The sequence below is a fragment of the Vulpes lagopus genome, chromosome 3, assembly GCF_018345385.1.
Source record: "Vulpes lagopus strain Blue_001 chromosome 3, ASM1834538v1, whole genome shotgun sequence".
In the NCBI taxonomy this organism is placed as follows: Eukaryota; Metazoa; Chordata; class Mammalia; order Carnivora; family Canidae; genus Vulpes; species Vulpes lagopus.
In genome coordinates, this window is record NC_054826.1 from 114,073,442 (window position 1) to 114,091,976 (window position 18,535).

Genomic DNA, 18,535 nt, shown 5'->3' on the forward strand with positions numbered 1-18,535 from the left:
TGCTGACCAAGCACAGACCCCCCCCCCCCACCCCCAATGCAGGGCTAGATCTCAAGACCTGAGATCACGAATTGAGCCGAAATCAAGAGTCAGATGCTCAATTGACTAAGCCACTCAGACACCCCCAAACCATCACTTTAAATATCACCTTGAGCTAAAGACAAAATAACATGTTAAGGTAAGGAGTCAGGGAAGTTACTAAGAAAAATGCAGTAAACAAGAGTAAGATTGTTTTGGGGATTAAACTATTTGCCATTTCTGTTGATAAGAGTTTCTGTAGATTTAGAGTCATTCTCTTTTTGACAGAGAGAGAGAGAGAAACCCATTCAAATGGAGATTTCCCTTATAAGTGTTAATGTCTTACAAAAAGGGTAACTTCTACTCAGTTTTTAGAGCTGCTTCTTTGTCTACATTTTTTGTCTTTTTTTTAAATTAGCTTAAAATAATCCTTATGCCAAAGAGGCATATTGTGGGGTGGCAAAATCTGCTCCCCTCACAACCAATCAGCAATCGAATCTTAGAAAGCCACAGAGAAGGACTTTCAAGCATCAAAAGCATTTGTTGTGGATTCCTTCTTACCCTTTCTCTGAGAGAGGAATTCCTTTTGTTCCATAGAATATTTTTATATGGTGATTTGGATTTGCAGGGAAAGGGATGGGTCTGGTCATACACATTTCATTCAGTTCCTAAATCTGGCTCCAAATTCATTGAGAAGAGCTACAGTTTTAAAGATCAGAACCCTTTGGTTCTGGGCCCCAAATTACCCATGAAAACACTCACACTTCTTATATTTCACGATGGGAGTAGTAGGTTGCTAGAGAAATAAAAGCGATAAAGGATGTGAAGTCACTTTGCAATGCATGAAGTATCATACAGATGATAACTGCAGTATGATCATCATCATTATCATCATCACCTACTGTTTTTCCCATTGTAATGAATTAAGCTGCTTTTCACATCTATTTGCCCCCCCCCTTTTTTTTAGAAAGGGAGGAGGGTGAGGGACGGAGGGAGAGATTCTGAAGCAGGGCTCTATCACAAGACCCTGAGATCATGACCTGGGCTGAAATCAAGTTGAATGTTTAACGGACTAAGCCACCCAGGCAACCCCTCTTTATCTCCCTTCTTAACTCCTAGATGTGACCAAAAGGGAGCTATTTTTTAGAATCTTTGTATTTGCCAGAAACAGGACTCCTGGGAGCACGTGGGAGGGACCATCCCCTCTCTCAGCACATGGAATACTTTATGAACACTTAATATGTACAAACCAGTGCACCAAACACTTTCCATTTATTATCTAACTTAATCCCCACAATAATTCTTCAAGATAGGTGATGTTCCCACTTTATGGAGGAAAAAACTGAGGCATAAAGGGGTTTAAGACACTCTTCAACATCACATAGACAGCAAATGCCTGTCATTTACTCAGTGCATATAGATGAGTCAGCACTTCCAGTTTCACATTTTACAGATGAAGAAGGTGTGATTAAGGAACATTACATAACTTGCTCAAGGTTGCACAGTGAGGAGGTGATAGACTTAGCGACTGGAACTCAGATTTGCTTAAATTTAAAATACGTGCTCTTTTTTCTATGGCACAAACTTCCCTGCATGATGCCTAATGCTCTGACAACTAAAAACCTACCTCAGAATCATAGCAAGACCTATGCATGTGTATTTACATGTGTGTGTGCATGTATGTTGTGTGTATGTGTGTGTACCACTAATTAACTATGGCAAGGCTAAAGGACTATAAAAAATACTCTTCCTGTGACATCCTGAGACATCCTCAAGCTCCTTTCACCCTCAATAGGAACTCCAAAGAGTCATAAAAACTAGGAGATCTAGAGAAGATTTACAGATGATCTAATCCTACTTCCTTTTGTGTCCATGAGAAAACTGGCACCCAGAGGACACTGAACCAGGAATCAAGAAATTCATATTTCAGTCTGACTTCTGCTGATGTATGAGTTTAAGAATGCCACTTAACTTCCCTCAGGCCATCTGTAAATTAAGATAATAACATCCCCTTCACTATACTTAATGGTCTATGACTCTGTCATTGACCGGCTGTGGCTGTCAAACCTTCTGGCCCCAGCATGGCCCTCTCTAATCCAGCCTGGGGCTGTCTCAAGGCAGATTCCCATTGATAAATTTAGCTGAAAACTCTCAAGTTGTTCAGAATCCAGGAGAGCACCGCTCTAGTTCTGAAATGCCAGGCAGAGAGGCAGCCAGGAACTCAAGAGATGACTTGGGGGCAAACTCTCCCTCCCTTGTTCCTTCAAGCATTTTCTGAAGAGCTTTGTGTGCCAGACCATTTTCAGTCTTTTTTCGCTCTTCGGGACCTCAATGGAACTGGTTACCTTGTTAAGGGTTCCCCTTTGGTTGCAATTTCTCAGGTGGAAGAGTAGCACTTAGGGCCTTTTCCTCAAAATATTTGTGGCTGTGTTGCTCCTGCTGATGGTGACAGTAATGTGATTGTGATGAAAAAGGCAATGTCACTTTGTAGCCATATAGTGCTTTTACTATATTTTATTGGTGCATAACACATGCATCATGCACATATCTCATGTACACAACTTAATGAATTTTAACAAAATGAACACATGCAACCAGTGCCCAGTTTGAGAAATAGAGCAGTACCCACTCCCCAAGGAGCCTGCTTCTTGGGGGCTCCTCAAGGAGCCCTCCAGTTACAAAACCTCCCAAAGGCAACCACTATCCCAGCTACGAGCACCATGGAGTAGTTTTGTCTTTTTTTAAATTTTACATAAAAGGATTCATATGATATCAATTTTTGAGCCTGTTTCTTATGTTCAATATTATCTTTGTGAACTTGACCCATGTCGTTGTGTTTAATTACAGTTTGATGATTCTAACTGCTGACATTAGTCTATTGGAAGAATATGACCTAATTTATTGATCCTTTCCCTTGCTGACGGGTAGACGGGTTTTTCCAATATTCAGCTATTGTGAGGCATGCTGCTTTCTTGTGTATGCCTTTCAGTGAGTGCAAGTACCCATTTCTGTTAAGTATGTATATTCAGCTTTAGCAGATACTGACAAATGATTGTCCAAGGTGGTTGTACTTTTACCAGACATGTTCTTAATATTCCAAGATGCTTTGGCCTCCAGTATCTAGTATCTATTGACTGAACTTCTTTTGGATCTTTGAATTCTCCTTCAGGGACTTAGCACATGCTTTTTTTCTTGCTGTCATAATCTTTGCCCAATTAAAGGATGGGCAAGCACTCATCCTTTGGGCCTCAGTGCAGATGTTGCCTCTTTCAAGCAGGCTCTGTGCCTGTCATACTCACCACTTTACACACAGCATCTAGCCCATGCCTGGTAAATGATTAGCACCAAACAAATGTTAGCTAACGTTGTTGCAATAAATAGCCTTTAGGTTTCCAAGGTTCTGTGATTGTAGGAAGTCAGATTTCCTGTCTCTTATCCTGGTGTGCTGATTCCTATATGCCCCCAAATCTTCTAAATCCTCCACAGAGAATAAGGAGTTAGCAGGCCTGGTTTCCCCAGGCTCTAAATAGTGAGCACCTGTCTTCTCGAGGGTGTACCGTCCGTGTTCTCTACTGAATGACCAACAGAGGGCACTGTGGGAACATGTCTGCAGAAGGAAGGCGGTATTGGTTAGAATTAGAAAGAGCCGGAAGGGAACTTCATTTTGAGGACCCAAACCTTCATTTTACAGATGAGCAAACAGATGCTTAGATAGAAGACGTGACTTGCCCAAGGTCACCCAGCTACTGGTTGGAAGGCAGAGATGACTCTTAGCCCTTTGGCATTCTCCACTCTGCGGGGGAGTGGCCAAGCACTAAATGAGACCGTTGTCTGCCAATGCTGTAGCACTGAGCCTGCCAAGGCCCATTTGCCAAGCTCCTCACTTCCCCAAATTGTCTTCCTCCCTCCTATTCCATGACAAAGAATCTGGATTTTGGAGGTGGGACAAAGCATGCTGCTTCTTTGATTCCACAATGACCTTTGAGGAAGCATTTTACTTTTCTTAATAATAGATACCAATTATTGGGCACTTCCTAGATGCCAAATATGCTATGTGCATCGTATGCATTACAAGATTTAATCCTCAAGCCAGAATAGTGTGAGGGTTCAATGTTTCCCTCTCTTCTGAGAGTCCTTTCCTCATCACTCCATTGAGAGAGACTTCTCCACCCATTTCCTCTGAATGGTATCACCCAGGTTATTTAACAGCTCTTAACAATTATGTTTATAATAACTCTGCTTATATACTCATCTACATATTATTGTCTGCTTCAACTCTTCCACTCCTCCCAGCAAGACTCTGATCTTGGTGAAAGAAGGATTCTGGAGCTCAACAGGTCTGAGTTCAAGTCCCAATTTGTCCATTTACTTTCATTAGTCACTTAAACTCTGTTTCTCCCTTTGTAAAATAGAGATTCATGCATGTACTTTACAAGTATATAGAGGACTATGCCAGCTGTTGATTAGATCTCTTCAACATTGCCACCGTGTGGTTATCCATCTTATATTTGATTACCCTCAGTGATATGAAACTCACTACTAAGCAGCTCAGAGAAGACAGCATATCTGAGAACTCCAAGCTTGGTCAGTCATAAATTATATGCCTATAGGAATATCCAAACTTTTATGAGCCTTAATTTCTTATTCTTTAAAGTAGAGATAAGTGATGATAATACCCATCTCACAGGGTTGCTATTGTTAACCATAAAAATAAGTTATTTTACCAGCAAAAATGGTTTATTTGGGAATAGCGGAAAATTGCAATTTGGGGCATAGAAACTATAGCAAAACCATAGACAAGTCCAACAAACAAAGGAGAGAAAGCATTATTTTATGGAGAAGAAGGAGGAAGTTGGGAGGGGTTATTTTAAGCAAAGTACCTTGGAGAAAAGCCGGAGTTCAAGGTTATGAGGGTTTCTCATTGGCTAACTTGCAGGGGTAGTCAATTTCTAGTAGGAGACATATTTCTTTTCCTTTTGGGGCTTGCAATTGATTATTCTTTCCTATTGAGAATTATTCTGTTAGAGTCCATAATTGATAATTCTTCCTGTAATTGACATTGAGTGGTATGGCTCCCTCTTCTAGCTTCCCACTCTACTTTAGTGAGGTTTCCCTGTATTAATTTTTCACATTATGAAGATGAAGATGAAATTTGAAATTGCATATGACTTAAGGGGCTTGTAGATGCTTGGTGCTTACTAAATGTTAGCACCTTGTTCTTTAGAAAGGGAAAATGACTCTAAAAAGCACATTCTTTCACATTTAATGAAACCTGAGGTAGTTACATGTTCTATAATTGATGGCATGTCATAGCTTTCTTTTATTCTTGGTGATGCATTAAAAAATGGTGTGTTTTATAACCAAAGTCATCTTAGAGTCAATGAGATGTGACAGTAGGTGCAAGGGACAATATTCAAAATTCAGGTTTGCCTGACTCTCAAAGGCCATTTTATAGGACTCATTTCTGGGAAGAGGAGTCAGGTCATGAGGAAAACAGTTGAGAAGGGAACAGACAGTAGAAGGCAGGGAGCATGTTCAAAATAAGACTTGTCTAAACACAGCTGCCCTCACTGCTCAGCTGGTAACTGAATTTGGAAATGTTTTACCATGCAGGGATGTCTGCATAGACTCTCACTGGTAAATTGGCTCCTCCCTGGCCCCATCCCCATCCCCAACCAAACCAAGCAAAAACTTAAAAACTGCTATGGGTCATATTAGTATGCTGTGCTTATGTGCCTGGGGCAAGAAGGAGAATCTGGGATGGAATTAAACAAGGATGTTCATCATCTCCTGTTGTCAATAGATATGTCTGCACATGTGGTCATTTGAAAGGACATAGCATTTATTGAGTTTCTATTGAGTTCAAGGCATTGGGTTAGGAATTTTGACAAAGGCAAACAAGTTAGCTCCTCATCACAACCTTATGAGGTAGTTATTATTACTAATGGAGCTCATTTACAGACAAGGGAAATATAGACAAGTTTAAGAAATGTGTCCAATATCCCATAGTTAGAAAGAGGTAGAGAGGAATTGGAACCCAGGGTTACCTAGGGCCTGGAACTTAAAGGAAATTGGTTGAAATTATTAATTATAAACCTTGAATGGGCTATCATTCCTCCTCTTGGCTCCCAGTGATCTCCAAATTCTGATATTGTTCTCTCATATACCTTGAGACATATACCTCAACATATACCTTGTATTAAAAAAAAAAACTTGACACAGGAGTGTGAACCCCAATATACAAGCATTCATTCACTTCATACTTTTCTGAGGATAGGCCACTTTGTTGGGTAGACTTTGTAGCAGAATGTATCAGCTGCACCTGCTTGGCCAAAGTTCTTCACAACTTAGAGCCCCAGTTATCAAATCTAAAGGAGGATGACAACCCTCATTTGTTAGAAAGAAGAGCCTGATAAAATGTTCTGAGGTCCAGGACTTATGGTCAAAGGAGAACACATTGGCATGCCCCAGTTGTGGAGATATGATTATGGGCACATAGTTTTCTAGACCCAAATGCAACATAAACACAGAGGAAATTGGAAGATTTGAGCCCAGGAGGTCAGATTCAAAAGTCCACATTCAACCACAGTTGTATGCCTTTCTGACCTTCATGGCTTCTATCTGCTCAAGTTTCTCTGATCCACTAACTATGCATCAGTCACTGAACTCAGGCTTCAACTACTTTATTCTAGGATTCTCAAACTCAGCATTAATTTACCGCGTTCAAGTTAAATCAACTGGGCTCAGAGAGGTTAAATTATCTACACACAGCTGAGCAGCTTGAAACAAGTCTGACTCCTAAACCCACGCTTGTTCCACTACTGTATACTTTCTACCTACTGGAGCAACAGGTAGGCAGAGTGACAGTCTTGAGAATGAGTGACAAAGCACAAGGAACAGGAAGTAAGTCATTAGGGCAACCATTCCAAGAAGATGTGGTTTATTTATTTATTTTTTTAGATTTCATTTATTTATTCATGAGAGAAGAGAGAGAGAGAAAGAGAGAGAGACAGAGACACAGGCAGAGGGAGAAACAGGTTCCATGCAGGGAGCCCGAAGTGGGACTCGATCCCGGGTCTCCAGGATCATGCTCTGGGCCAAAGGCAGGCACTAAACCGCTGAGCCACCCAGAAGATGTGGTTTAACGGAAGAAAGATAGAGATTTCTAGCTGACCTGATACAACATCTGATACCAGCACATTCCATGGTTACCCCTGGAATGCATTTCTTAGGTCCTATTCCCCTGGAAGCCAGGAAGCACATGGGTCTCACCCTGAAAGTCTGTCTACAGACCTGAAAGAAAGAACTAAGGGCAGATCTTATTAACAAATATGTACAGTGTCTATTATGTTGCAGGCATTAATCTAAGCACTGTATACAGTAATATTAAGTCCTTTAACCTTCACAAGGGAGGTACAATCATATTCTCCTGTAAGATGGGAAACTAAGTCACACAGGCATTAAATAACTTGCCAGTTCACATGGCTAGTATACAGTAGAGGCAGGATTAGAATCCAGGCAGCTGGGTTGCAGAAGCTGCATCCTTGACCATCATGCTATACTGCTGTCTGAACCCATCTGGCTTTGATCCCATACTTTCTCTGCTCCCAGATCCTTGGCATCCTAGTTTTAAGGACTTGTTTAATGCCTAAAGCAGAGATAGCCAGTCCTGCTCTGACAGCTGCTGGAGTCTAGCCAATAAATTACCAATGGGCTGTCAACACGGAGACTTCAAACTTATGCAGAAAGATCCTATAGGATAAATTCATAGGAAAGCTCACTCTGTTCTGGAGGTGTCCATTCCTAGCATCCCCTAGGATTTTTGTCTATTCCCAAGCTAAATTCCAAGGCTGTCAACTTCCCCTTATCTTGCTGTTGCCCTCAAATGTGTTTATTTCACTGTGGCTCAGAAAAGTCCTCACCCTTGGCAACCAGAGTTGTGAATCACACTGTGGCTTTTCACCTTCCATTGGCACTAGGCAAACAGATCACCACTGGTAAGAGTCTCTTCCCACACCTCTTGGAACTCACTGCTATAATGGCCTGTGCTGAACTGTAATGATTTGTTTATGTGTCTCTCTCTACCTTTCTAACTTGTGAACTCCTAGAGAGACTAAACCATATTATTCACCCAACACATTTAGCAAAGAACCTGGCACTTAAAGACACTTTATAAGTGTTTCTTGAATGAGTAGGTGGGTGGGTGGGTAGATGGATGAATGTATGAATAGGATGGATGGATGGATGGACAAGTGGACTGATACATGGATGGATGAGTAGGTGGCTGGGTGAATATACCAGATAACTCTCAATAAGACTACTTTTCCTCACCATCCCCATCCATGCCCTGTTCAATTCCTATTTAGATAGATGCAATAGCCTTATAAAGGGTTCTTCACTTCCAATCTACCCCCCAAATCTTTTATTCATACAGCATCCATAGGTTCCACAAAGATGTAAATTTGATTATACCAGCCTTGTCCCACCTCTGCTTAAAACACACTAATGACTTCCCACTGTCCTTAGAATAAAATCCAAATTCCTTCCCAGAGCCTACAGGAGCTACGCCTGTGGTATCTACTGACCATTCCATCCTCATTCCACATCAGCTTCCTCCTCATTGATGACATTTGGACACCCTGGCTATCTTTCATTTCCTAGAATAAGCCCAGCTCTTTCCTGCCTTAGGGCCTATGTCTGAACTTGCTGTTCTCTGTGTCTGGAATGTACTTCCTTTGACTTTTTGCATAACTGACTCCTTCTCCTTCCAGTCTCAGCTTCAAAATAAAGTCTTGGGAGATTTTCTCTGTTTCCTCCATCTAAATTTTACCCCCGCATCTTCTTTATAGCACTCATGTAGTAATCCACTTTCATAGAGCACTTTATTGAACACTTGCAGCATTATTTGTTAATATCTGTCTTCTAGCCAAACTGTAAGCTCTAAGAGGGCAAGAAGAGCAGGAAAAACATATCTGTCCTATTCATAGCTGTATCCTTCATACTTAGCAGATAACAGGTACTCAAAAATATTTGTAATAAGTGTCTAGGTGAATGAGTGGACAGGCTAAGATAGTTTCTGACATTTCATAAAAGTGAGGACACCTGGAGTACCACATGAAAGTAATATCCAGGCCTCTTTCGCTTTCCTTGAATGTCACTGATAAATAAGTTTAGGTATAGAGTCATAAAATCTGACAACCTTGGAGATGAGTGGGATCTCTTTGATCATTAAGTCCAACTTCATTTTTTATTTGGAGAGATGGGAGCCCAAGGGTAGAAGTCACTTGCCCAGGATAACTGTGTTAGGGACTGCTAGTTATCTGCACAATAGACATTTTCTTACTCATCCTTACAAGCAGAACCCAGATTTAGTTGCTGATGATGATGAACAGTTTTTAAAAAGACAAAAACAAAACTTTATTTTCCCAGCTTCCCCTCCCTTTTAGGGAGGCAAGGTCATGTGACTGTTCTGACTAATAAAATGTAAGTGGAAGTTGTTAGGTACGGCTTCTAAAAAATCTTCTTAAAAGAGGATTTGACTTAGGCATACTCTTTGCCTTTTACCCTTTTCTTCTTCTGGACCACAAGCATGAAGGCTAGGGCTCTGGTGGATATTTTGTGTTCATGAGGCAAACTCACAAATTAAAGAGAATAGAGCAGAAAGTTAGGAGTCTGGAATATTGATGGCATCAAGGACCTACCACATTAGCCCTGGGTTACCTACCTCTGCATTTGATGTCATATGAGACCAAAATAAGCCCTTATTTTGTCTAAGTCATTGTTATTTGGGTTTTTCATTATAAGCAGCTAACTGAGTACATAGCAAATGTCACTAATGGAGCTAGTGGAACATCCAGGTTTTGAAGCCAGGGACTTGACTCTATACTGACTGCCTCTTTCATTAAGAGAACAAGTAAGGCAGTGCATCTAACCATAATGGGCATGGCTAAGGAAATGCTGTCCTGGAGTTGTTACTATAATATAGCCATTCTCAAACTGTGGTTCCCAGACCAGCAACATCAGCATCATGGGAAGTTGTTAGAAATACAAATTCTCAGGCCCTCCCCAAACCTACTAACTCAGAAACTCTGGGATGAGGCCTAGCAATTTGTATTTTCACAAGCCTTCTAGATGATTCTATTGAGTGCTTAAGTTGAGAACCATACTGAAGTAATAATGTAGTGTCACTTAAGGGAAGAACAAATAAAACCGGTCATTTCTGAAGCATGGGGAGGCTTCTACAGGGTACAGAGGTATGGAAGTCACTCAAAGGGCATAAAGAAGAGAGCTCTCTCAAAGTTCAAACACACATGGGCTCCTACAGATAGAATTGTATTTTTTTTTTCACTTGCTACTCAAATCAGCAGAGTAGCTGCTGGGAGCTACTGGGAGTTTGTTGGAAGTGCAAAATTTCCAGGCCCATCCCAGACCTACTGAATCAGAATCTGCATTTTAATAAGATCCTTTCTGTGATGGTTCATACATATATTCAATCTTGAGTGCGCATCTCAGGGAAGACTAGGGCTAGGGACAAGGCAGCCTAGGTCCTGACCCCCAGAAGCACAGGCAGGAGGTATTTGTAGAAGATGGCATCCATGCCTAGGGCCACAGGAATTGGGATCACAAAGCTGACAACAGAGTAGCTGCCCAAATGGCATCTATTACCCACCCACCCACCATCCTTCCCATCTTGCTATCTCCAATTTATTCCTTAACACCCTCTTCTCCATCCTCAGCATAGTGGTTAAGAGGGTCCTGGAGTCAGATCTGCCTTAATTCAACCTTATGGCTTTTTTTTTTTTTTTTTTTTTGACAAGTTATTTAACCTCTCTGAGCCTTGGTACCAACTTCATAGAGTTGTCATGGAAATTAGATGATTTAAAATTTCAAAACACATAGACTAAAGCTTTGCCATCCAAGATTCATATTTGCATCACCGTAGGAGCTGATGGTGGGGCCACCCCAGACCAATTAAATAAGAATCTCGGGGGATAAGGTCCAGCATTCATATTGAAACAGATCAAACACAAAGCTCCATAGGTTTTTTTTTTTTTTTTTTTTTAACATTCCTCCAGGAGAGTGAACCACTGACCTCAAGGGATGCCAGGCACAGAGTAAATATTCCATAAATGCTGCTACTGCTATTCACACTGTGCACACTTAAACACACACACACACACACACACACACACATACACACACACACTCTAGTCTGCCTCACGCCTTCGCTCCAGATGAATCCTTTGCCTTAGATAACCTGCCCCTCCTGGATTGCCTGGCCAAGAGCCATCCCTCCAAGATTCTGCAAGAGCCTCACCACCTTCATGTAGCCTTTCCTGATTTCTCCAGAGTACTGACCACTTCCTCCTCTCGGTTCTAATGTAACTGAGCTGCTAATAAAAATACCGACTTTGGGGGCCCCTGGGTGGCTCAGTGGTTGACCATCTGCCTTTGGGTAAGGTCATGGTCCTGGGTCCGAGTACCGCATCAGGTTCCCCACAAGGAGCCTGCTTCTCCCTCTGTCTGTCTCTGTCTCTGTGTGTCTCTCATGAATAAATAAAAAGAAAATCTAAAAAAGAAAATATTGACTTTGCCCTTTTATGGAGGATTTAGTCTATTTTGTGGATTGTCCTGGGTCATGTGTATATTTTCTTTTTAGGTCTTCACAACACCTCTGTAAGGTGGGTTCCATTCAAAGCCTCATTGTATAGATGAGGAGATAAGGATCCAGAAAGGTACAGTGATATATCTAAGACCATTCAGCTGGTACCCTGGGCAGGTGATATTTGTACTCAGACTTAGTGGCTCCAGAGCCTGGGTTCAAACCCCTATACCACACTGCCAGTATCTGCATGACTGTCTCCTGCTACAGCCTTTTAAGCCTTTCAAGGACAAAGATTGTGTGTAATTTATCATTGTACTTCTAACACCCAGGACATGTTAGGCACATAACAAATGATTTAATTAATTAACTGTCAGAATAGTGTGTGATAAATATCCACCACCTACTGTGTGCCAGGCAATCTGCTTGCCACTTTCCTAATACGGGGAGAGAGAAAGGATAGAGTTCGAACCCAAGAACCTTGGTTTCATTCTCACTGGGACCAAAGACTGCCCACAGGACTCCAGGGCTGGTGGCCTCTGGTGAGTTACATGGTCTTTCTAAGCTTTAGCTCTTCATTTGTAACTGGGGACAGCAAATGTGGCTATTTCACAGGATTGAGTGACACACATATGGTGCCTAGCACAGTGCCTAGTACATAGCCAGGGCTCAGTAAATATGGGCTGCTATTGGCCTCTCATTTTATCCTCATGACAACCCACTGTTGTTACCATACTGCTATTTTCTTCTTTAGCTGAGGAAAATGAATCTCCCAGCAGTTGCAAAGCTAGTAAGTAGCAGAGCAGGGCCTAGAACCCAGGATGGTCCTATAGTAAATCTAAGCTTTTTTCTCTCTGGGTCCTCTCAGGCAGACATAGTGTTTTAGTGACCTTTGCCTGCTCCCCTGGAGAAGGCTGCCTACTGGGGAGCAGTGGGGAGGACTGCCTGCGGGAAACAAGAGGCTGCCTTGAGCATCCAGGCTCAGAGGGAGATTCTATCTTTTCCCATTCCCTGAATCTATGTGTGCCCGGAAGAGCGGTGGCCCTAAAGCCTGCAGAAGTGATGGCTGGCAAGCAGAGCACAGGGAGACAAGAGGTGGGGGGGGGGGCACAAGGAAGAGTGGCAGAGTGGCGGTGGAGGATGATGGAGGGGAGAGGGGTGGTGGATGGACAGGATGATTGTCCAGAGAAGACAGAAAGGTGACTAGGACTATTTGGGGCAGGGAGCTAGGGGGCTGAGGAGAGGGAAGGGTGGCCTGGGAAGGGGAGGGGGCTGAGAAGGTCTCCTCATGGTAGTGAGCCGGATCTCTCCCTGAGTGGAAGAGCTGTTGCCATGACAACACCCAGAGCCAGATCGATGCTTGGCATTGGATGGAGTTCTCAGTCACTGCCATTTCCCTCCCCCTGTCTCTCTCCCCTGAAGTGGGAAGCATGTGAGGGAGTGTGGGGGGAGGGTGGGGGATCATCCCAGTCTCCCCGAATCATGACACGGGTCCCCAGAGCCCCCAACCTAGTACCTGAGAACGGGCCTGGTGGGGGACAGAAGGGAGTCCTCCTGCTTCCCTCCCAGCTCCTTTGAAGATGGGGTGAGGAGGGAGGACAGGGTTCCCCTGAGAGCTGGAGGACTTCCTGGCTGCTTTCACTGGGGCACAAGGATACAGAAGACAAATGTCATCTTTTTACTTCAAGTCATACAGAGAGACCTGCAGAGGGGATCACAAGGCATGGGTTCAAATTCCTTTCAAGGTCTCTACTTCATCATGTAGAAAGAGCCAGCAAGGAATGGATTTTCTCTGAGGTTCCTTCCAGCTCTAAAAGCAACAACTTTTTTTTTCCAGTTAGCTTTATAAGGCCAGGCTACCCTTAGGACTGGCCCCCTATCATAGGACTGTAGGACTGTAGAATCCCCTATGGAATGCCTTTCTGCCTCAGTGTTGGTCTTCTCACTAGCCAGTTAAGAAGATCTGAAAGGACCAGGGTCTACTTTTTTGAGCTTCTTGTAAAGAAGCAAATACCACAGGGCAGGATAGCGTGTTGGCATATTATCAGGGGACAGGCCAGATGCTCTGGAGCCCTCACACCTTGACTGGAATGCTGAACCTGACACTGACTGGCTTATTGATGCTGGCAAGTTACACAACTTCTCTGAGACTTAGTTTCCTCCTCTGAAATGTAGGCTTTCGAGGAATATTAACACGGGGCAGGTACTGCTACAGCAAGCATTAAATGAGATGAAAGAAATGAAAGCACATTTAAAAGTAGCAATCAGGGGATCCCTGGGTGGCGCAGCGGTTTGGCGCCTGCCTTTGGCCCAGGGCGCGATCCTGGAGACCCGGGATCGAATCCCACGTCGGGCTCCCGGTGCATGGAGCCTGCTTCTCCCTCTGCCTGTGTCTCTGCTTCTCTCTCTCTCACTGTGTGCCTATCATAAATAAAAAAAAATAAAAAATAAAAAAAAAATAAAAGTAGCAATCATTATGTAGATATTTTAAATTATCAACAGTCATACTTGAGTGACTGTCCATCAGCCCTGATAGAAAAGATGGCTTAATGAGCACGGTGACTGTGAGAACAAACCCTGAACACCTATTAGATGCCAGGCACTTTAGTATCCCATTTGATCTCAACAACTCCGGGAGGCCTATTATTCTCATCTGTCAGTTGAAGAAACAGTCTCAGAGAGGTTAAGTGTATTTCCAAGGTCACAGCAAAGGTCAGGGACCAGTCTAGGATGTGAACTCAGGTCTCTCTGACTCCAAACTCCTCAGTGGAAAGATAGTTCTTGAGCTGAATCTCCTGTCCAAGGGGAGGGGGGCGTGGCTTGGGGACTGTTTTGGCATAAAGATGAAAGGCTTTGGCAAGAAAGGCAGTGGGGGGCAGGTTGGTGAGAAAGTGAAGGTCAATTTATCCACATCTCCTGTAGGAGGATTTCTGAGTGAGTCCTAGTTCACGGGGATCTATCAAGGATGAGCAGTTTATCACTGATTTCAGCTCAGGGAGGAAGAAAGGGAGGAAGGAGAAAGGGAGGGAAAAAGAAAGAGGAAGGAGAGGTAAAAGGAGAAGGAGAAAGAGAAGAAGGAATGGTGAACAAGAAATCCTAGTTGCAAAACAATGAATCTCTCCTTTTTCTAGTCTAAAGGCCACAGGATTTTGCCAAGGTCCCACCCAGAGGGTCTGGAGAAGCCTGACCGCATCACCTCCACTTTCCCTCAAAGTGGCTTCAGGGTAGTGCGTGAATAAAGTGGGGGGAAGCATTCAGAGCAAAGCAAGAAGTTGACAGAGTTGGGCTTTCCTGGAGGGCAGCATGAACCACACAAGTGGCCCTTGAAGCCAAGAGATTTCAAGAAATTCCAAGCCAGCGAAAGCCCAGCACTGGCTCCCCAGCATCCAGACTGGAGCTGTTAATGTCCAAGAGGCTGTGGGTGTGAGCTGGCCCAAAGGATGGGGAAGGGACTGGGAGAGGGCTGGCACTGAGAAGGCAGCAAGTTCTGCTCACTAACATCGCTGTGGATGCCAGCCTCCTGCTGTCTGCTTTGGTTGAGAAAATGAATACTTTTTTCCAAAGGAGTGAGTTTTCCTCTTACTTTGAAAATGAGCAGATTTGCTGGCACACAGTGGTCATTTTGCCTGTTAAGAGCATAATTTCTGCAGCGAGATGATCCTGGATTCTGTTCTTGGTCCAGCCTCTTGTTAGCAGTACAACCCCCGAGTATCAGTGTCTCCCTCTGAAAATGGGGTAGGGGTTATCTACCTTGGAGTGCCGGTATAGGGATTAAAGGAGATGATGTGTGAATGTTAGCTTAAAATAGCTGTCTTTTAACTTAGGATACGTATAGTGGCTGAGGGAAATTTCTTCTAGAATGTCTAGGTCCAGGGGGGAGGGAGGTGCTGGAATGGTCCCTGAGGGGCCATAGGAAGACACATCACTGGAGTTGTGAGGAGGCCAGTGTGTGAGATAACAGGGATGGACATGGGGCCATGTAGGAACAGAGTATTTCCTTTCTGTGGGATGAGATACCATCAGCCCCATTTTACAGATGAGGAGCTGAGGCTCAAGAAGAGTTGATATTTAATTGAGTTCACCTAGTCACCAAGTCCCACCAAGTAATGGAACCAGAATGCAAGTGCAGGTGTTTCTGCTTTCAAAGCTGAGGCCTTTTCCATACGCTTCTCAGAGCAGCACTTGAAGGCAGGTAGTATTGGCACCCACTCAGGCAGGGGACTTTGCCTCTCTAAGCCTCAGTTGCCAATCTATAAAGTAAGGGTTAGATATGCTAATGAATATAAAAGAATCTAACAATGGGAAAGTATATGAGGACGTTGTTTTTCTAAGATCCAAGAGTTCTGGGCTCTCGTCTTACCTCTGCTTCATTGTGCTGTGTGACCTTGGGCAAATCACAACCTCTCTGGGCTTTAGAGCATTAGAATTTCCAAGGCAACTTTAAATGCATGAGTGACTCAGCCTCCCCTCTAGAGATTCTGATTCAGTTGAGTCTGGGAGGAAGTCTACATATCTGGGTTCTTTTAAGTCCCGCAGGTGTTTTAGATGAGCAAACAGGGTCCAGATGACAACACAGGTCCTCAGATGTACTCCTTGGACCAGCAACATGAGCATCACCTGGGAACTTATTAGGAATGCAAAATCTCAGGCCTCATAGGGACCTACTGAATCAGAAACTTGAGTGATTTGTTTTTACAAGCCCCCTCCAACCTCCCTTGGCAATTCTAATGTATGTTCAAGTTTGAGAGCCTCTGGGCTACAGGATTCAAGCCAATGAGCCTATACTTTTTAGGCTGTGCATCAGAGGAACAAGGTGAAAAAACTGGATAAGAGCAGGAGAAAGTATGCGTAAAATTGGGGGAAAAAAGAGGGATGGGAGAAAAGACCCAAAGAATCCAGAGGCAACTTTGACTTTGTCCCTGGGTGAGTTGGCATCACAGCTATGAAATGTGCTAAAAAATTTAAAAGGTCTCCAAAGACATGCTTCTCAAAACAGGGCATGCAGTGGGGGTGGTTGGAGATACGGAATGAAGATGGTGTGTCTTCCCGGAAAGTCAATTTACCAGAACATGTTTTAGGGGAAAAAGTTAAATTATTTCATCAATGAGTAATTGAAAACATGACTGTTAGATTAAAGCAAATAGATCTATGGTGCCACAGAATACCACCTGCTTGTATACTTCTTAGATAAAAGGAAAGCCTCAAAGACATTTTATACTTGCATTCAAGAGCTTTAGACAACAGCCTCAGACCCCTGGGGACCAGTTCTCTTTTCCTTGCCCTTTGGTGAAAAAATATAGTCATTAATGAATGAATTAATGGATTGACTGATTAGGTAAATGATTGAGTCCTACCTTGTGCCAAACATTCCACTGGACACCAGGGATGTACCAGTAACAAAAATAAGCAGAGTCTCTACTCTAGAAAAGCTATAGTGTAATAGGGGGGTGGTGAGCAGGCTCAGGCAGTAATCCAATTAGCATACAAATAAATACATAATTACAGGGGGAATTACAGGGGCGCCTGGGTGGCTCAGTCGGATAAGCATCTACCTTCGGCTGAGGTCATGATCTCAGGGTCCTGGGATAGAGCCCTGCATCAGGCTCCCTGCTCAGTGGGCAGTCTGCTTCTCCCTCTCTCTCTGCCCCTGCCCCTGCCCTCCACTCATGTTCTCCCTCTTTTAAATAAATAAATACATAAATAAATAAATAAATAAATAAATAAATAAATAAATAAATATTTTTTTTAAAAAAGCTTTTAAAAATACATAATTACAGACTGTGATAAGTATTCTGAGCAAAAAAAAAAAAAAAGGCAAAGAGAGATAGATGCAAGAGGATAAAATAGGGGGCCAGATCTAGAGTGAGGTCAAGAGAGGCTTCTCTGAAGAAGGGACACTGAAACCCAGAGGGAAAGACTGGTATGGGAAGCTTGTTCCTGGGAGGTCTGGAGAGAGCATGCCATGTCTCTGGCTTCCCAACCTGAAGCTTTTCCCTTCTGCTCTTTCATCCCTAGATCACACACAGCCCCCTCCAGGAAATGCTTCCTGACCCACTTCCGCCACTGTGACCATCCTCTGAATTTCCACATCTCATTCTTCCAGCACCTCTGGAATCACGACTCACTCTTATGTTCTTTCTGGTGCCACCTTCATGACGTTTTCTATACCCAAGGAATACCAATGCTAGAGTTGACTTAATCTTTTACCCAATACTATTATAAGAAAACCATGAATAAATAATGTCATAAATATGCCAGAGAAAAAGATATAAAGGGATAAGGTATAAAGGTATAATTCTCCCTTTGTTATGAAGGGAGATTTGAAAATGTTAGGAGGGTGTTCAAGGCAAATCGGCACTAACTGGGACATTCTCCTTGAGACCTTAGAAAGACCAAAGAAGATATGAGAAGGGAAATGCAGGCATTTTGTGCTCTGATGGTTATCTGTGTAGCTCCCAAAATAACTTCATGAGTTCCACTTCATGACTACACAGCATTGCTTATTTTTTTCTTGCATGTTTCATGTTTTGTTTTCAGGAAGATGTTAGGGCTCTGTAACAAAATTGTAAAATCTGGAGGGATAAAGGCTCTTTACATATATTCCATAGCACCTATGGTAAGTGTTCAAATGTTTCTTGATCCAGAGGGTGTTTTCTGATGAGCCATGACCCACACAAGAGCTGAGGTATGTTACATCCTTAATCTCTTCCTTGAACTGTGCTAAACCTTTTGCATGTTTCACCTTTTTCTTTTCTTACAATATCTCTAGGACAGAGGTAGTATTGTCATCTCAACTCTACAGAGAAGAAACTGAGGCTCAAGAGATGGAAGGAAATGACTTGGTTAGGCTCATCCAGGAAGTAAGAGGCTGGACCAGGTCCGACACTGAAGTGCTCAGGGTCATTGAAGCCAGTG